This window comes from Sturnus vulgaris, chromosome Z (genome assembly GCF_052056855.1).
Source record: "Sturnus vulgaris isolate bStuVul1 chromosome Z, bStuVul1.hap1, whole genome shotgun sequence".
Taxonomy (NCBI): Eukaryota; Metazoa; Chordata; class Aves; order Passeriformes; family Sturnidae; genus Sturnus; species Sturnus vulgaris.
In genome coordinates this window covers 53526854-53540079 of record NC_142283.1, presented here as the reverse complement: position 1 = coordinate 53540079, position 13226 = coordinate 53526854, and the positions used below count along the sequence as shown (strand labels likewise).

General features: G+C 40.1%; 1 protein-coding gene and 1 long non-coding RNA gene across 7 annotated transcripts in view; one reads left to right on the top strand and one right to left on the bottom strand.

Moving 5' to 3' along the window:
• Positions 1-7033: 7033 nt before the first annotated feature.
• On the bottom strand, positions 7034-8150 carry LOC148219845 (uncharacterized). The gene is made up of 2 exons (XR_015799202.1): positions 7910-8150; positions 7034-7788 (listed from the first exon to the last, which is right to left on the bottom strand). It is a non-coding gene; the product is annotated as an uncharacterized LOC148219845 (long non-coding RNA).
• A 130-nt stretch (positions 8151-8280) lies between these two features.
• JAK2 (Janus kinase 2) overlaps positions 8281-13226 on the top strand; it is an 89450-nt gene continuing 84504 nt past the window's right edge. For 3 of the 6 annotated variants that reach the window (XM_014878956.2, XM_014878570.2, XM_088155879.1), the window contains exons 1-2: positions 8281-8420; positions 9012-9072. The gene's annotated coding sequence lies outside the window, so the exon portion shown is untranslated. Of the gene's footprint in view, positions 8421-8581; positions 9073-13226 lie in introns of those variants that run through there. The other 3 variants (XM_088155878.1, XM_088155880.1, XM_088155883.1) reach the window with 2 other exon arrangements.

Here is a 13226-nt window from a genome sequence, read left to right as displayed (position 1 = left end):
AGAGCTCCAATATGTAGTTTATTTCCATTACGCTAGAAAGAGTGGAACAAGATATCAATGTTTTCAAGTTTAATAGTTGCTGGATGCTTTTTTTTAATATAGGAAATTAAAAGAGCTGAACTTGATTTATTGTTTTAATTACAAAGAAAGGTCTTTAACTGATCTGACTGGAATTCAAAAATAAGGGAGTAGAAGAAAAGGGTTTGACATGGGTTTGATGTTGTTTGTACCAATATATCTACAAAGCAATAGTGAAAAATCAGTAGTTAAATGATACAGAGTTTGGTCCCACAATTAATTAACGAAAGCTGTGTTACCAAACCAGTGGTGTGTGGGACAGGTCTCTCTCTTAGAATTGCCCCTTAGCTGGTTTGAAGAGATCCATAGCAGGGTATCTTTTTGAATCTAGACTAGGAATTTTCTTCTTTGTGAAAACCCTATAGTCCTGTTAGTTTTAACTGAAATTGACCAAAAGATTCAAAAGCAAAACAGCTATGCTAAAGATACCTTATAATTTATTTTTAACTTAAAAAAATGTATTGTTACAGTTTTGCCGGTGTGCACATTTGATACCAACATTGATACCTAGCATTTTCCCTGAAGTAACTTTTTCAGAAATATTTGATAAAGCAAAGGGTCTCATATCTATTTTCATCTGAGCAACAATTACTTAGCACATTTGAAGAATCAGCAGACTGCATGTTTTTAAAATTGTGTTTCAGCCTGATTTTAAACTCTGCTCATCCTTTTCCAGGATTGTGAATCAAAACACAATTTGCTGCTACTGTACTATCAATCAGAAGTAAAACTGAGTAGAAACAAAAGTGAAATACAGTGCCTTTGCTTCATTGTGAAATATTAAGATGAGAATACCATGTGGAAAAAATGCAAACAAAGTTTTTGAGTTTACTGTAATCAGTTTAGAGACTTCCAGTATCAGTTCATAAAAGTTTCTTGTTTGCATGTTTGTGTGTGCATATTAAAGTTTCTTGCTCTTACAGAATCATAAGAAGAGACATTAAAAGCCATCTAGTTCTAATGCCTTTGTCATAGGTAGGGACATCTTTCATTTTCAGGGTCCCATCCAAGCTGACCTTGAACCCTTCCAGGGATGGACCATCTGCAGTTTCTTTGGGAAACCTCTTCTAGCACCTCAGTATTCTCACAGTAAAGAATTTCTTCATAATATCTAAGCTAAACCTACTTTCTTCAGTTTAAAGCCATTTTGTCCTGTCACTGCATGCCCATGTAAAAAGTCTCTCACCAGTCTTCCTGTAAGACTCTTTTACAGGAAGGTTGCTAAAGCTGGAAGGCTGCTATAAAGTCTCCCTGAAGACATCTCTCTGAAGCCTTCTCTTCCCCATGATAAACTCAAGAACCCTCATTAAGATCTCTAGTGATTCATGTAAGTACAGTAGGCAGTTAGGAAAATGTGCAAGATATATTTGGTTCACTTTCATGACATTGATTTCTGTATTGCATCCAAGTGGCTTAGTAATTGTACCTTAAATGTATTTCAAAATTTAAAAAAAAAGAAAAAAAGAAAAAAGAAATTAAAAGTATCATAAAGGTAGAGTTCTCAAGTGAGGAAATTCAAAACACTTCAACAGTTGATTTTTACAGGATTTTTGTTACCCCATTGTGTTGTCTTTCTGTCCTTTTAGTTTCTAGCTCTATCCCACTCACATCCGGCTACACTAAAGCAGATTAAATTACACAACAGATAAAATAACACAAAGAAACCCCTCAAACCCAACAGGATGAAATACTACTGATGGAAATGAATTTACATAAACATTAATTTTTGAGGCTTCCTGGCTTTCACAGAGAGATAACTGCTGCCAAACAAGCTCAGGAAGGTTGACGTTCCATAATAATGCATGGTAAAAGAATATGGACAGAGCTTCAGTCCGTTGCATTTAAAATTGGATATTTTAAATCAGTATATGATTAACTTCTAGAAATATTAATTTAAAAAATCCATAACAGATGTTCTCATCTAAATCTCCATTAGTGTCTTGAGATGTAAGAAAAAATTCTAATATATGTATACATGTGAAAACACTATTCAAAGAACAATCTTACTTTCCACATATGGATGCCAAGTAATTATGCAGTCATGAACACAATGAAGTCCTGGAGAAGGTATTTATATGAACCGTGCTGGAAACCTGTAATTATGCATTAGAGTATTTCTGGTCAATTTTTGAGTCTCTTTAAATACCTGGAAACTCCAAGAATGAGTAGAGAAATGCTAGTTTGTGTATATAAGGGAAGCAGGCTGTTTTCCATATTTGACTAAGGTAAGAAAGGCTGAGGTGATTTTGCTTTGATTTTTCAAAAGAAAAAAAGGACCCTGGTCCCCCCAAAATCTGTTTTGAGAGGTTTTCAATCTAGTAGATTTCCCTATTCCTATGGGATTTTCAAATACAATTTCTTTGCCATAAGTTATTCTTCTAGTGATAGGTAGACCTGGGAAGGCACTTTATTAAGAATATGAATACACTCTGTATAACAGTAGAACCGAAAACCTTTTGAATTCAGTGATCTCAGCCAGATACCAGGTATCCACCAAAGCTACTCTAACACTCTCCTTCACAACTGGACATGGGAGAGAAAATATAGTGAAAGGCTCACAATTTGAGATAAAGCCAGTGAGAGGTCACAAACCAATTACCTTCACAGGCAAAACAGACTGAATTTGGTCATTAGTTGAACTTTTTACCAAGAAGATCAGATCAGGATAATGAGAAGTAAAACAAATGTTAAAAACCTTTCCCCCACCTCTCCTCTTTCCTATTTCTACTTACTCCTGCAGTGGTGCAGGCAGAAGGGGAATGGGGGTTATGGTCAGTTCATCACACATTTTTTTCTCCAGGTGAGATAAGTATTTCCTGTACATCAGCATGTCTAGTTCCCTATTAATTTCTCCAGTGTGAGCTCATACCACAGGCAGAAACAGTTCTCCATGAGCTGCTGCAATGTTTGTCACTCTTCCACAGGTGCAATGGATCAGGTACAGCCTGCTCCAGCATGAGATCTCGCAGGGTCACAAGTACTACCAGGAAACCATCTCCAGTGTGGGCTTCTCTCTGCCTGTGTCTGCAGCTCCCTGTCAGGACCTGCTCCAGCACAGGCCTCCCAAGGGGTCACAGCCTCTTTTGAGCATCCAAGTGCTCTGATGTGGGTCTCCTTCACAGGCTGCAGGTGGATCTCTGCATCCATGTGGTCCTTCATGGGCTGCAGGAGCCCAGCTGCCTCACCATGGGCTGCACCGTGGGCTCCAGGGGAATCCCAACTGCAGTGCCTGGAGCACCTTGTCCCTCCCCTTCTTCACTGACCTTGCTGTCAGCAGAGCTGTTCCTCTGACATCTTCTCACTCTGCTCTTCTCTGGGTGCAATTATATCTGCCCAATAACTGTTTTTCCTTCTTAAATATGTAATCAAAAGTCTTTACCACCATTTCTGATTGGCCCAGCCTTGGCGAGCAGCATGTTTGTCTTGAAGATGTCTGACACTGGCTCTACCAGAGTTGGAGGAAGCTTCCAGCACATTCTGACAGAAGCCTGTAGCTCCCCCACTACCAAAACCCAGCCATGCAAACCCAAGACAAATTCGCATGTTACTGTATTTATATACCAGTTAAGCACCGAAGATATCCTGCTTTAAAGCTGAAAGGCAAACAAAAGCAAAACAGAACCGATGCAAGCAAAAGTCAATTGAAAGAAACTGTTACTTGATGGAGGCCTGGCACACTGATAGACTCCTGAAGCATTTATATTGCAATCACTAGGACTTTTGATGGCAGAGCCACTAACAAATACTGCAAGCTGTCTTCCGTGTCTATGCTTGAAGGTTCCCCTTCAGCTTCAGGCTACGGTTTTATTAATTTTGTTTTATTTAATTCTGTTAGCAGATTTTGAATAGAAATTCAGACTTACTGATCCTTTTCCTCACTGTGTGGTACTAGTATACCTAAATGTTTACTAAGCAAAAAAGTCACAGAGTGACAGTAAATTTGTGGTTCCCTGTAACATTATTTATACCAAGCCATTTCCCGTCAGTGGACTGCATTTCAAAAATTTATTTTGAAGTTCTACAGTTAAACCAATTGCTTGCGCTTACTTGCCTGCCTGCTTTTTCCAGCTCAAAACAGTTGGCTGCACGCTAGGTTTTATCCTCTAATAAGAGGAAAGCACATGTTCCTTAAAAGGAAATCTCATGCTGCTGCTCCGTTGTGACTCAACTTACTTGGCAAGAAATGAATTTACTCCATTTCCATATCAGATCCATAACAACCTGTGCGGAGCCACATGGATGAGAATGTTCAAGGGATTGCAACATTTAATAGAGCCACAAGCAGCACAGAGATTAGTGCAGGCCTTACTACTCATGAGGCAATTAGCTTCTTTAAACAATAAATAAGCAAATCATTTTATCTTTATCTGCAGGAAACCTATCAGAAACTATTGAAATCCACAAAACTGGAACAATTCAATTTGAAAGGTGCAGATGAAAATCTCATGTGGTTTTACTTGTGCATGTGGTACCAATATTGGTAAGAAATACAGCAATACTGCTATGCCATCCTTTTTTTAATACCCCTGGACATCTGGCACACCCATGCCTCACACAAACAAAGAATCTGTCAGGCAGAGCACTATTCCTGATCACTGTGGGCTACAAAGCAGGCCTCTTTGTCTTCTCCTTGTATCGTTTGGAGGGAATACCAGAGACCTGCTGGAAAATGAAAGTTTATCCAGCTCCTGGAAACTTCTGGAAAAGGAAACGGCAGTTTTGGACACGCAGGGAGCATTACCTGATTCCATTCGTCTGGTTTACAGAAGTCACTGTTCTGCATTAGTCACTGTAATCTCTGAGTGCTTTTTACTAGTTCAGCAATTGAACTAATGCCTATTCTTGTAGGGCTTTGTCCATATTTGTTTGGGTTTAAAATTTTTTTCTATTGAGATTGTCGTGTGATGCAGCATTTTGTACCTGATCAAGAACACAGTGGGCTGTTGGAATGGGAAGTGACAAAGAAGTGCATCTTCCACCAGGAGCAGCAATCAGGGTACAATTTGGTGTATGGAGAAGTACCTTTTGAATTTTCATATGCTCCAAACCCCGTATTTGCAGAAACGCATTACAAAAGGTATTTTTAGGTACTTTCTACTGTCTCTCAGAACAGGTATCAAATGGATGTCTGGAAGGGGACAATCTTGTGCTTGCTGTTGGGGCCCTCACAGCCAAGAGATGGCTTCTTTTCCTAAGTTATATTTTCCCAAAGGAGATGAATTAGAAGTGTGTCTTTTTGCAAGCTGAGTTATATACAAACCTGTATTTAGAGGTGCTTTTTCTTCCATTCTCCTCCATGAGTGAGGCAATCTGTCATACAACTTCGGGAAATAGGTTTCAGAGAATGACTATAAAAATAAAAACATTTCCTTTAAGACCGTTCTTTGCCATATATTTAAAAGCATGGCTTTTTAACCAAAATACGTTTTTTTCCAAGGCACGGCCTACCACACAAAGAAAAGGGGAAAAACATTATGACATATGTACTTACTAAACAGTATGCATTTTACATCCTACTACAAAAGCAGAAAGAAAAGTGAAGTACATGCAGTCTCGCTTCATAAATTTGACTAAAATAAGTAGCTTCCTTAGTGTTGTAATTTGCAAAGGTTTTGCAAATAATTCCCGACTTCTGAACAGAGAATATGCTTTGAATTTAATTTCAGCTGAAAATGATAAATCAAAGGATGACTATGATGATTTTTGAATGAACTACTACATAACTATTTCTGTAATTTTCAGCTTTTTGAACAAGAAAATGAAATAAAGTCTATTTCCTGGCCAGCACTAATCTCAGAATTTGGAACACAGAAGTAATCAAGTAGATAAAACTAAGCCTTTTACACAGATGGCAAGTTTGCAACTTGCTTTGAAAAGCAAACTAAATTTGAAGCTGCTACACCACTTGTAGAAATAATGTTTTGTGTATAATTAGTGGTATTTTTGTCCATTATTTGGGAATATGTGGGAATATGTTTACTGTTTATTGTTTAGCATCCATGTTTTGGGATTCTGCGGTTATGCCTGTGTTACTACACCCTACACATGAAGGTATTCATACAGTGTGAATATGCAAAATGAAATATGTGAACAGTACAGAGATAAATGGTACTTCAACTCCCTGCCACAGGCTAACACTTGTGTCCAAGCAAATTAATATGAAAATGTATGGACACTGTATGACCCCTTAGCAAAGAAAAAGGGGAGAGGGGTGCTTAAATGGTAGTTAGATGCAAACCTGTGATGTTCACAATTTTTTGAGTGCAGATCCCTTTTAAAGCACTTGTTGAAAATTGATGTAGTAGCAAGAACTCTGGTGGAAGTAATGAACAATTCTGAACGGACTAGTGAAAAGGGATATTCTATAGGACAATAGTGTTTCTTGCTACATTACACTAAAACGTATTTAATTATTATTGAAGACAAACAAGAATGCCAGGTATCATTAGATAAGCTGTAATATTTGGAGTCCAAACACAGACTGGACTTTCAAAATTGAAGCAAGTGATGGTGTGCTTTATCACTCCAGAGGCTGAGAAATTTTGCAGGTCCAACTACACCTGACCCTGACAAATTTCTGAAACTTAACAATATAAAGATTTGTCATCTATTTCAGTAGAATTCTTTGCATTTGCAGGGGTCTGTCCGCAGTAATCTTGATGAACAGAGTCTTATGTTATGCAGTGAGCACAACCAATGTAGTACACTACTCTCTTTATCCTTTGAGTGGTCTGGATATCAGTGGCATATTAGGTAATTGTGTCTGGGAGGTATCAGAATATTTTTATTTTGGAGTTTCTTTCGTTACTCTGCTCGAAAGAAGTTTCCAGTGCCACTGTAGCATGTTTGCATGAGTTTTCCACACTGCAAACTGAGAAGAGACATTAAACACGAAACGCAAATTATTAGAGGATGTAATACTGTAGAAACTTTCTTTGAGACGAAGGACCAAGTATTATAGAAGAAAACATGCTGTAATTGACTTTATTTCAAAATCACCAGGTATTCTTTACACTTCACATTCAATAAAATCAATGTATCCATTGATACAATATCGAGTTCTGAAATGGTGTATATTTTGTAAGACGATCTTATAGGACGAGACCTGTGAGATGATGTTATAGCACATGGGCATACTCTTTCCTTCTGTACAGAGAGAAAAACTGTGCATCACATCATAGAAATGACAGTGCCATGACAAAGTAAGATTGTCCTTAAAGAATTACATTTTGACAGTACCATATTGCTAGGTGACACATAACAGCCTGCTTTGCAAGCATTAATGAGTGTGAGCCGATTAGCAGTCTGAGACTCATCATCCATCAAACTTACATGGCTTTTTAGTTCTTCCCTGTTCCAAATTGTTTTTCCTTTGTCTCACAGAAAACCCAGTTCCTGAGCTTTCTTTCAGGTGAAGTGTTTACTCGGCACAGACAAGAAAATAAGGAACAAGCTCCTCACACAGGAAGCGACAAGAAAGTGTGCATTTCAGAAGTCAGAACTGGGACAGAAGTAGCACACACTTTGCTTAAAAAACAACCGTACATTTTTTTCTCTGGCCCAGCGAACACACTCACTACTGTGCAGCCAGACCGCAGCAAAGACGCACTGCTGGTTCGCCGTGGCTCAACAAGGCCAGATCTATTCCTCACACTCGCTGGTCCGACGTCCTTCGGCTCACCGCGGTCCAGCTTTCACCTCGGCGGGCTCCTGCAGACATAGACTTGTGAGATACAAGAAGCCCTTGCCGCCCACACCGACTGTGGAGCAGGCGGCGGGGGCAAAGAGCAGCGCTCGCCTGCTCGGCAGCGGTTCCGCTTCTCGCACTGACAAAACCCTGGTTCCCTCTGTGGTGCCGACGGAGCCTGACAGAGCTCCACATGAGTTTCGATCACGCTCTCAAGCTCGCATGTGACTCTCGGGGACGGTACTGTGTAGGGCCAAGAGCTGGACTCGACGATCCATGTGTGCCTCTCGCCCTCTCCAACTCAGAGCATGCTGTGATTCTGTGCCGAGGGGGCCGCCGCCTCCGCGGGGGACCCGCTCTGCCGCGCCTGCCCTGCGGCCGCACGGTGTCCCTGCGGGCCGAGGGACAGCCCGGCCGGGCGGGCGCGGCGAACCCCGCGCGGAGCGGCCGCGCCTCGCCGGGGGAGCGCGGCGGGACCCGCCCCACCCGCAGCCGCGCGATGACGTGAGCGGCGGGAGCGCCGCCCAGCCGGAGGCAGCGGCAGGAGCGCGGGTCGGCGCGGAGCTGCCGCCGCGTCCCCGGCCGGCGCCGCCGTGCATGGGGAGGGAGCGGGCGGGACGCTGCCTGCGCGCCGCGCTGCACGGCCGCCGCCGCGGTGAGTGGGGTCGGCGTTACCCGGCCGGCGGCGGGGGGCCCAGGGGGTGGCCGGGGTGGCGGCTGCACCGCCGCGTCCCGCGCCCCGTCCCGGGGGCGGGGGCTGTCCCCGGCGGGCGGGGGCGGGCGGGCCCTCGGGGGAGCGGGCGGCCCGGCCCGCCGGGCGCTGCGAGCGGGGCACCGCGCTGGCTTCCTCCCCCTCCGTAAACAGGGCTCGGGGGGCGGGCCGGGCCGACCTGGGCGGCGGGGGAGCTGGAAGTGTGGCTGCCGCGCCTCTTCGGTGGAGGTGCTGTGTGTTGCGGGAGAACTTCCTCGCGAATACTTATTTGTGCCGTTGAAAATTCTCCTCGCAGAAGGAGGGCAAACAGTCACGAAAAACCACGTCTGTGGTTTTTTCCTCTGTGTGTCTGTATTGAATTTGCTTCTGCGTGGGGAAATGTTCCGTTAGGTGTGGGTTGTGAATTAATGGATGTGATTCGTTTTCACGTGGTAATTTCTTTTTAAGAAAAGAATTTCAGGTAAAAGTTCCTAAGGTTTTTTCTTGTTTTTTTTTTTTTTTTTTTTTTTTTTTTTTGTTTATTTGCGACTGAAGTCTAATAAGAACCTGATTGTGGCATTGTCTTCACATTTCTCACTTCTGCAGTCAGTGACAGGTGAGAAAATAACATCTTCCTTTGGTCATTTGTAAATTGTTTTATGCTGCTAATTATTGACTGTATTCCTTTTGGTTGCTGGACAGAAAGAAACTTAATTGGGAAGACTGTAAGGGTTATTAACAGTTTTGAGTGTGATTTTGCACTTGAGATTATTTGCTTCATGATCAGTATTTCTGACTTCTTAGCTCTGTAAAGCTTGCTAATTTATTATCTACTTCATTTGCTCTATTGTTAGTTAAATGTAATGTGTATGCAACTAGGTGAGAGAAAAGTATTTCTTAAGTTTCTGTTCTCTGGAAAATCAGTATTGACAGAAGACTATAGAAAGATTCTGTGCGCACTTCAAGGTATTTTGAATCAGTTATATGGATTAACTTTCTTTTCCTTCCCTGCATCTCAGTCTTCTTCGTAACTGATATGGTGCTATTATGGTAGTGATGTTCTTTGGCCGTGCCCATTTTTCTTGCCTTTTTAGGGTCTGTGACAGTAATTTGAGGATTCAGTAGGAAAACAGTAGCCACTACGGTCTTCTGCTTGATGAGAATGCATCCTGAGTGACTTACAAAGTGTAGGTCTAGACTTTTGAATTAAACAACTTCAATATTATTGTATGAAATAATGGGGATTTTAAAGCAATGGTGTACTTTCCAGAGAAGCCTAAATTTGACCTATTTACAGATTTTCATTTTTTGCAAGTGCCAGCAACAGCAATGTGAGGAAGGAGTATTTGCTGGTGGGAGGGGAAGTTGTAATGAGCAAGAAGTACATGGAATGCAGAAAATGGTCCAACATCCTTGTTGGTTGAATCAGACTGACTGGAACTACAGAATGGAAAACGAAAGAAGGCTGCTACTGCTTTTTACTTGTAGCTGTTCGAAATAATGATTAAGATAAAAAAAAGTTGAGATCACTGTAGAATAACCATTTCCAACTTATGTGGTGGTAATGATATGCATGACCACAGAATAGTACTAAAGTGAATGTTACTGCCATGTTGTACTAGCAATGGCATCATCTTCCTGAATTTAGGAGAAAAGCAGTTGCAGAATGAGGTTGTTGCTTTGCCATTGGTCTCTTTTTATCTCAGTTTTGGGGCATTTTTACAGTATGACCTTATGTAAACAAAAAGTTAAGTGACAATGTTTGCAGTTACAAGAAATAAATTGAGATCTCATCTGAAAAAGCCTTAGAAGGGAAATAAACAAAATTCAGAAATGTAGTAGTATTAAACAGAGACAGTAATTAAATGGCGTTCATTATGAATAGAAGAGTATCAAAAGTTATAAAGCTTGCGGTTAAAAAGCAGATAACTTGAAACTAATTAAAGTTAACTTTTTAAACTAATTAAAAAGCAGAACTGACCATGCAATAATAAAACAAGTATTTGTTCTAAAAAAAAGGCAACGGGAAGAAGGCAACAAAAATCTGGTGGCTTTTTTTAGAAAAGTAACTGGAACTTTTAAGTAGGAGGTTGAACTAGATGACCTCTTGTGGTGCCTTTCAACCCAAGTTGTCCTATCCTAGTGCTCCTATTCTGTTACAGGCTAGCATTTTTCTTGTAACACGCTACTTTTTACCTAGGCTTGCCTGCAAATGTTATCACTGTGATTAGGCAAGTACACAGTTATATTTTTTCATTTGACTTAATAGAGCTGCTGTTTAAAAGCTTCTGGCCCTGGCCCGGCAGTGCTTTTGGTGGGTTCTTTACATATTCATATTTCCCATGGGGTTCTCAGCATGAGCCCAGTAAGATGACTAATATGAGTAATACTACCATGATTTGAGTCAACATTTGAGCTCATGCTTACGTTTGTATTTTTTAAACTTGTTTTGGTTGCAGTTTCTTTATCAAAAGGTGAATGAAGAGCTTTCTTGAATTTCTGTATATGATATTTTCAAAATTATTCTGTAAGATAGATCCATCTTTATGCAGATGTGAAAAACAGTACAAAAATGTGAATATACAAAGAAGCTTCTTTGTAGTAGTTCTCAGAAGGAACTGTAATCCAGTTTTATTTGCCACATACAAATAGGTGCTTTCTGCTGCATTCTGTGCTAATCTAGAGAGTAGATTGTATGTCTCACTTAAATTGGTTGTGTGCATCTCAGTACAGTGACAGCTACAAGGTACAAGTGTAAGGTAGGTTGTCACTATCAGTTGCAACCTGTAAGATGCTCAAAGGAAAAGAATGATGCGTCTCAAAATGTCAAGCTCTGTGGGTTATGCAGTACTGGATGCAGAGAGGTCTGGTTCACATGGACAATGATAACCTCCATGTATTATGTAGAATGACTTGCCTAGAGGGTAATTGCCCATCTAATTTTGATTATGTAGTTACTGTTTCACACAGTCAAAGCTGAATCTTTAAATCTGATTTGTAGGAAAAAAAAAAGAAGAGCCCAATCTGGTGCAGGCAACTATTGATTTAAAATCAATAGAAACATTGTTTTTTTCTGAGGTGAGTTGTCTCTGCATCTATCTTTGACAATGACTTCCACAATAGTATTACATGGTTCCTTTTGTTGTTAGTAGATTGCTTTTTAATCATGGTTGCACGTTTCCTTTTATTAGGAAGGGAGGCGTTAGCTCTTGGTGCTTTCTGTCTTTTGGTGTTTTCTGTCTTCTTGCTTTTCTTCTGTTTTTGTGTGATGGTTTTTTTTTCAGGGTGGGGGAAGCAGGGGGTATATATGTATATTTTCTTTTTTCTTAGAGTCTTTAGTATTGTTCATAGCTCATACAACTCTTATTAACTGAATCTGTTTTTCTGTGGTTTTTGCAATGTCACGAAATACAGTATTTCAAGTGAATTGAGAATGATTTCAATACCTTTCCTCTTTTCATCAGAATACTTTTTCTTGTCTTGTCAACAAACAGAGATTCTGTTGAGCTGCACATCCTGTGAGTGGTTGCTTTGTTTATCTGCATACATTTGGCTAAAAATGTAACATCACGTGGTAATAACTGCAAGTTATTCTTTCAGGGGCTTATTATTTTATGTTTGTTGACATCAGATGTTATCTGTCTCCTTCTTTTTTTTCTGCTTGTCTAGCTCTCAGTTTTGATCCTGCTCAAGTCTCATGTAAGCCGGTTATCACCAAAGTTGTTTTTAGGCTAGGACTTTGAAAGTGCTTATATGCTTGCATAAATATGTATGGTGTAGTATTGCTTGCTCTGCATGCAGCCCCATATGGGATCTTTTCTGATATTTACCCCAGTTCTCGGTCTATGTGTTGTTCATGGTGTAAGGTTTTTTATTGACAGTTCAGTGGAGCTGATTTAGCTGGTATTACCTTTATTGTTCTGCTTATGTGCTTGAGCAGATGCAGTAGATTTTAAGACTTAAGAAAGTGTTTTACAGACGTTGTAAGTAAATGGATTTATTATATATGTTCAAAGTGTTGTGATTAAAGTTATTTGCATGTGTAATTAAAAATTTAAAAATACTTCTTTATGTGACTTCGTTGATCTCAAGGATCTATTAGTGAGACTAACTATCAAATTGGTTTGAGTAAGTTTTTTAGACCTTTTTTGCATGGTCTATATCTCCCTGTTCACCAGAAACAGTGCAAGAATTTTGAGGGTTTTATTGGTGAGTGGATAATATCTTAGAGGAATAGTGTTGGTATACCTGTCTAGTATGCTTTAAATGAGTATTTTCCATCTCTGACATCCATTAGTCTTGTTTGACTACAGTAATTTCATAGTTATGATGAAAATGTTCATCAGTATTCAGTGTGTCATAACACTGGCTACAGCTTGGGTTTCTAGTACTTCCAGGTATTTCTAAAGTAAGAAATCCTTTGCCTTCTAAATATCCAGTCTTGATACATAAATATACAGTACATTTGGTACCTGTATTTATCAAGCAGTTTTTAGAGCCTCAGTTATTCAAGTGCATTTAGATTGGGAGGCCTTTTAATTTCAGCATGAAATTATGGGATTACTTGTATGGATTCAGTTACAGAGATATGGCTGCAGGTGGTGTTTGAGTTATGTATTAGGTAAATTTGGCTGGGAGACTAATGCAAGAGCATTTGAGGACAAAGACAATTAGAAAACAAACATCAGTTCCTAATGAAAGAGGGGTTTTTGAATCACAGAGAGGGAATTATAAAAAATGAAGTCACAGATCTAAGAATAAGGTGGAGTT